This window comes from Bison bison, unplaced genomic scaffold (assembly GCF_000754665.1).
Source record: "Bison bison bison isolate TAMUID 2011002044 unplaced genomic scaffold, Bison_UMD1.0 scf7180017864312, whole genome shotgun sequence".
In the NCBI taxonomy this organism is placed as follows: domain Eukaryota; kingdom Metazoa; phylum Chordata; class Mammalia; order Artiodactyla; family Bovidae; genus Bison; species Bison bison.
The window spans coordinates 3,528,488-3,536,094 of record NW_011494884.1 but is presented as its reverse complement, the minus strand read 5'-3'; positions in this window follow the sequence as shown (position 1 = coordinate 3,536,094).

Below are 7,607 nucleotides of genomic sequence, written 5' to 3'. Positions count from 1 at the left end.
GTCGCAAAGAGTCGCACACGACTGAGTACTGAACTGAACTGAATCTTTCAAAGCCATGAAACTGTGTCATTCTGCAGTTAACTGCTTCGGTAGTTCGGCTGGGAGTAGTTCTCTTTTTCGTATACTTCCTGGACTATAGATTTTTCTGTGATTGTTGAGTGTAAGGCTAGATTTATGGTCAGTAAGAGCCACCCTCATTTATGCAAATTCCACCTGAGGACAGTATTTTTTATTTTTTTAATGTTTGTCCCTCCCTGTAAGTCTTCCTTTTTTCTCACATCTTATCTTTGCAGCACTGTAATTTTTGCACAGGCAATAAAAGTCAAAAGGTATGTAATTGTTTCAGGCTCCATCTAACTCCAGGGAATGGAGAAGTATTAAAACATAAAGTACATTAGTACTAATGACATGCGGAGAATAAAGGATACTAGAATTACTTTTCTTAGATTATGAAAAGGACACATTTCTGATATTTAAAATGGTTACATGAAAGAGAAAGGGAGTTTTAGGCTCTTGCAAAGTACTTCTGTAATGTGAAATGTATTGTTGATACCTATGAGTCCTAGGTTTTTCTAAAATTCTTAAGACTATGGAATCATCCAGAGCTTCCTAGGTGGCAGTAGTGGTAAAGAACCTGCCCGCAATGCAGAAGATTTAAGAGATGCGGGTTTGATCCCTGGGTCGGGAAGATCCCCTGGAGGAAGGCATGGCAACCCACTCTGGTACTCTTCCCTGGAGAATCCCATGGACAGAGGAGCCTGGCAGGCTACAGTCCATAGGGTTGCAGAGAGTCGGACCTGACTGAATTGACTCAGCACAGCACAGCACACACGGAATCACCTTAAGTCTGTGAGAAGAGAACTGGTACTATTTTGCTATGAGCAGTTAATAATGGTTTTAAGATAAACCCATTAGCTGTCACCATAGCACATGCAGTGCAGCAAAGCTAAAGCTTTTCTCTGCTCACATTTACTCAAATGTCAGCCACACAGAAATGGATTGAAGTTTCTATGGAAACCATTTGTGGTTTCAGTTGTTTCTCAGGATATTTTATTTCGTTAATTGTTTGGAGAAAGGAGATATACACTAGGGCTTTTCACTAATGACATTTTCCCTCCTGGTTATAAGCTGGTGGGTGGAGTTACCACCTTGTCCTTTGTTTTACCACATTTTTGGCAGCCCCCAGTTGCAGTTTCCCTGTGGATGAGAAAATGGAATGAACTACTTCTGAAGCCTACAGATCCTACCCATCAGCAGTAACTGTTCAGAGAGCATCTCTCTTCTCTGGCCTGAAAGGAAATTTGAAAGTCTGGTACCTAGAGATTTTCATAATGTATTTTCTCATTCAGGATTTATGTAGTTCCGATTCCCTGGTGGCTCAGATAGTAAAGCATCTGCCTGCAGTGCGGGAGACCGGGATTCAATCCCTGGGTTGGGAAGATACCCTGGAGAAGGAAATGGCAACCCACTCCAGTACTCTTGCCTAGAAAATTCCATGGATGGAGGAGCCTAGTGGGCTACAGGCCATGGGGTCGCAAAGAGTCAGACACGACTGAACGACTTCACTTCTATGAAACGTAGCTAACGCAGGACGTCAATACAACTTTAATGACTGTATGAACCCAGTTAGCAACAACAACATAAGGGGATGCATGGTGGGGGAGGATTTTGTGGCATTAATAAATCTTTCGGTGCAAAATTCAAGACCGAAGAAAATAAAATATTTCAATCCAGACATTAGCTAATTAGTTGCCTGGAGGAATAGAATCCCCTCCTTAACTGGGAAAAGAAAAGTTAAATAGGAGAAAAGCAGCTCTTCAACCCAGAGGTGATACAAGGACTCGAATACACTATCGAGTGTCATGTTGTCCTGTAATCATATCAAAACATAGAAAACTTGTAGTAGACTACAAAAATATTAATAATAAAGAAAAGTCAACACAAAATAAAACTAAGGAGAAGAAACAACCACAAATGTTCCTTGGAATAACTGAGGGCAATATGGGCTCTGAAGTAAGAGCTTAGTTTACATCTCATCACTACTGACTACCTAGGATCTTAAATAATTTTCTTTCTCACTATGCAAGTCAGTTTTTTCATCTGTGGAGGGAGGATGGGAATTCCTACCTTGCAGAGATGTTGTAAGGATCAGAGGTAGTGGGTAAGTATCCTTCTCATCAGTATATTCATTATCTGAAATACTGAAATCATGAGGTTAGATGTTACACAATTCCCCATATCATGAAAAACATCACTTAAGTACTAATCTCTTATAAAATTAATATCCATTGAAACATTTCCCCGTTTAAAACCAGGAGCTTCCTCAGTTTATGCTTGACAAACTTTAGCTGATTAAAGTTTACAAAATCTCACACATCACAGTACTCATTCAATGAGTACTGTAATGCATCTCTTAAGAATGTTCAGAATTTAATAAAGCGTTCAAAAATGAGGATGAAGAACTGGAAAGGCTGCATAGCAGAGATGAGAGCCAGACTCCGCTGATTCACATGGACCAGTTTTCAGATGCACAACTTCAGGCAAGTACCTCAACTTTTCTGTGTCTCAGTTTCCCATATACACAGCAGAAATAAGGATAAAACCATCTCCTACAAGGATTTTCATAAGGATTCAATAAAGGTAATACTTGTAAAGTACTAGAACAATGCTTAGAAAATCAAAAACATGGGTGTTTATTAAGAAAAAGTAAAAGCAAACGAAACAACTCCATAGCAAAGTCATTTTATTTATTTTTATTTTTTAATTGAAACTTAGCTGATTTAGATTCAGTTATGGATTTTTTTCCCATATTTTTCCTTCTATAGTTCCCTGTGCTACACAGAGGACCTTGTTGTTTGTCCATCCTATGCATAATAGCTTGCATATGCTAATCCCAATCTCTCAATCCATCTCCCCCCCAACACTCCTCCCCCTTGGCAACCACAAGCCTGTTCTCTGTGTCTATGAGCCTGCTTCTCTTTCGTGGATACGTTCATCTGTGTTATATTTTAGATTCCACACATAAGTAATATCCTATGATATTTAATGGCACCCCACTCCAGTACTCTTGCTTGGAAAATCCCATGGACGGAGGAGCCTGATAGGCTGCAGTCCATGGGGTCGCTAAGAGTCGGACATGACTGAGCGACTTCACTTTCACTTTTCACTTTCATGCATTGGAGAAGGAAATGGCAGCCCACTCCAGTATTCTTGCCTGGAGAATCCCAGGGACAGGGGAGCCTGGTGGGCTGCCATCTATGGGGTTGCACAGAGTCGGACACGACTGAAGTGACTTAGCATAGCATATCTTACTTCACTTAGATAAGTAATCTCCAGGCCCATCCATGTTGTTCCAAATGGTGTTATTTCCTTCTTTGTTATGGCTGAGTAATATTCCATTGTATATGTGTTACCACAGCTTCTTTATCCATTCCTCTGTCAACGGACATTTGGTTTCCTCGATGTCTCAGTTATTGTAAATTGTGCTGCATATCAAAATCATTTTAAAATAAAGTAAAATGATTATAAGCTAAAGAAAGAAATCCCAAAAGGTTTATGACAAGATAGTAGAAATAATAAATACTGATTTGACTATCACAGAACTTGAGAAGCATTTGTGAAGCAAAGAGCTGGATTATTGTCATATACACACAGATGACCACGTGGGCAGTAGGACCGCTTGTATCCAGATGAGGCCTTGGCAGTTGGTTTTCCAGACACACCAGTGGGTCCAGCTCTTGGTGTTCACAGCCTGTATCCTCTCCCCTCCCCACCCCCCGCCCCAGACCAGGCTTGGTCTATGTAACCCTGGGCAGCAGCACGCTGTGCAACTTCAAGGTCAGGTCCCAGGAGACATTGCTGCCTCATCTCAGTCACTCCCTTGCCTGTTCTCCCCACACCTCCAATCCTCACTCTGGAGGAAAACAGCTTGCAGACCCCATGGAGCCCTTGGGAGGGCCCAGGTGGTGGGGACCTGAGGCTTTTGTCCAAAAGCCTGAGAACTCCTACCAACAGTGATGTGAGCTTGAAATCTCAACCCCAGCCCTGTGAAGCTTTCAGACAACCTCAACTGCTCGCAACAGCTTATCTGTGTCCACTGGGGAAAAAAGGCACAACCAAAAAGTTGAGAATTATGTTTTATTTGGCAGACATCCTGATGATGTCAGCCTGGGACAGCCCTCTCAGATCACTCTGAGGGACCTCTTCAAAGAGGCAAGGGAGAAGCCAGGGTATATAGGAGCTTTTACAACAAACACCAGGTAGTAGGAACTTCAAAAGATTACTGTTATCAAAGAAAACCAGATATGTCAAGTTAAGGAATTCAGAGCTTTTCTATGTTTGGGAGGATGCAAGAGTCTGGGTTCACTGAATCTTTCCTCTGATGTACACCTCAGTAGTCTGGGGCCAGTGTCCTGTGTTTTCTCAGCCTGAGTCACCTTGGGGTGCTTCAATGCAGGTTGGCTGCAGGACTAACTGCTGGATGGTAGGCACCCTCTGTCCATCCTGTGTTTCCTTAGGGCTCACTGTCAGGGTGGCTGTAATGTGAAGGCTTGAAGGTGACAACATCCTTTGCTTAGTCATATGGCAGGCTTCCTCACTGACATCTGCAACCGCATGAGAGAGCCTGAGCCCAAACCACCCAGCTAGGTCCCGCTTAGCTGCTTGCTCCACAGAGACTGTATGAGATCATAAAGGTTAGCACTTTCAGCTACTAAGTTTGGGGTCACTGTTGTGTAGCAACAACTAACACAGAAGTGAAGGAAGTGCTATTTGTTATTCTGCAAAGTTAATGAGAAAAATTACCTCCCACATAGATGAAGTATGGATGTGAGAGTTGGACTGTGAAGAAGGCTGAGCGTCTGATGCTTTTGAACTGTGGTGTTGAAGAAGACTCTTGAGAGTCCCTTGGACTGCAAGGAGATCCAACCAGTCCATTCTAAAGGAGATCAGTCCTGGGTGTTCATTGGAAGGACTGATGTTGAAGCTGAAACTCCAATACTTTGGCCACCTCATGCGAAGAGTTCTCATTGGAAAAGATTCTGATGCTTGGAGGGATTGGGGGCAGGAGGAGAAGGGGACGACAGAGGATGAGATGGCTGGATGGCACCACTGACTAGATGGACATGAGTTTGAGTAAACTCCGGGAGTTGGTGATGGACAGGGAGGCCTGGAGTGCTGCGATTCATGGGGTCCCAAAGAGTCAGACACGACTGAGTGACTGAACTGAACTGATTCTAAAAACTAGCAATCCTTTGCCTGTGTGGATCACAACAAACTGTGGAAAATTCTTAAAGAGATGGGAATACCAGACCCCCTTACCTGCCCCCTGAGAAATCTGTATGCAGGTCAAGAAGCAACAGTCAGAACCAGACATGGAGCAACAGACTGATTCCAAATTGGGAAAGGAGTACGTCAGGGCTGTATACTGTCACCCTGCTTAACTTATATGCAGAGTATATCATGCGAGATGCTGGGCTGAATGAAGCACAAGTTGGAATCAAGATTGCTGGGATAAATATGAATAACTTCAGATATGCAGATAACACCACCCTTATGATAGAAAAAAAAAGAACTAAAGAGCCTCTTGATAAAAGTGAAAGAGGAGAGTGAAAAGTTGGCTTAAAATTCAACATTCAAAAAACTAAGATCATGGCATCCACTCCCATCACTTCATGGCAAATACTTGTGGAAACAATGAAAACAGTGGGAGACTTTATTTTCTTGGGCTCCAAAATTACTGCAGATGGTGAACTCAGCTGTGAAACTAAAAGACACTTGCTCCTTGGAAGCAAAGCTATGGCAAACCTAGATAGCATATTAAAAAGCAGAGACATTACTTTACCAACTAAGGTCCGTCTAGTCAAAGCTATGGTTTTTCCAGCAGTCATGTATGGATGTGAGAGTTGGACTATAAAGAAAGCTGAGGGATGAACAATTGATGCTTTTGAACTGTAGTGTTGGAGAACACTCTTGAGAGTCCCTTGGACTGCAAGGAGATCCAAGAAGTCATTTCTAAAGGAAATCAGTCCTAAATATTCATTGGGAGGACTGATGCTAAAGCTGAAACTCCAATACTTTGGCCACCTGATACAAAGAACTGACTCACTGGAAAAGACCCTGATGCTGGGAAAGATTGAACGCAGGAGGAGAAGGAGACAACAGAGGATAAGATAGTTGGGTGGCATCACTGACTCAATGGACATGAGTCTGAGCAAGCTTGGGAGTTGGTGATGAACAGGGAAGCCTGGCACACACAGTCCATGGGGTCACAAAGAGTTGGACACAACTGAGCATCTGAACTGAACTGAACATGCAAACTTCCATTTTCAAGATAAAAGCTTTTTCAATCACTTTCCCAAAAACCATTTGATAAATAACTTTGATTCCCCTTTAACCTTCAGAGACATACAGTCTGAGAGTTTCTTGCCCCCCTCATCCTCTACTCTCTCCCACTTTCTCTCCTCTCCTCTTATGCTGTCTTTGATGTTTTGGGAAAGTGCAGTCACAGTCCCACCTCAAGGATGGGCACTGACCATTCCTTCCATCTGCTTCTCTTTCCCCAGAATCAAGAGCATCTCACTGTCACTCCTTAGTCTTTTCCTCAGGGAGGTTCATCCCAAACATATTACTGAAAATTGCAGCCCCACCTGCTCACACTTCTGACTCTCTGTATCCCATTTCATTGCCTTGTAACACATTTTACTGGTTTTTATGTGTATCTTTCCTAACTTGACACCAACTCCATGAGGGCAGGGAATTTTATCACTTTCATCATTTATTTACTAACAGATCCTCATCAACCAGAACGATGTCTGGTACTTAACAGGTGCTCAACATGTATTTGTTGATGTGAGCTTAGGAAGTAGATTTAGTTTAAATGTTCCCCCCCCTCCCTATAACAATATTCCTGGGGTAAGGTGGCTATTTTATTTAAATGTTCTGACTCAGTAGGTTGTCAATAAACAGTAGCTATGATCTGAATGCAAACTTCTGTTTATATTGGGTTGACCAAAAGTTCGTTTGAGGGTTTTTGTTTTTTTTTTGGCAAGACGTTGCAGATATGTACACATACACACACACAGTAACTCCCCTAAATATGAACAAGTTCCCTTCCAAGAACATGTTTGTTCAATTTGTTCATAAGTCCAACAAAGTTAGCCTAGGTACCCAACTAATCAGATCAGATCAGATCAGTCACTCATTCATGTCCGACTCTTTGCAACCCCATGAATCGAAGCATGCCAGGCCTCCCTGTCCATCACCAACTCCCAGAGTTCACTCAGACTCATGTCCATCAAGTCAGTGATGCCATCCAGCCATCTCATCCTCTGTCGTCCCCTTCTCCTCTTGCCCCCAATCCCTCCCAGCATCAGAGTCTTTTCCAATGAGTCAACTCTTCACATGAGGTGGCCAAAGTACTGGAGTTTCAGCTTTAGCATCATTCCTTCCAAAGAAATCCCAGGGCTGATCTCCTTCAGAATGGACTGGTTGGATCGCCTTGCAGTCCAAGGGACTCTCAAGAGTCTTCTCCAACACCACAGTTCAAAAGCATCAATTCTTCGGCGCTCAGCCTTCTTCACAGTCCAACTCTCACATCCATACATGAC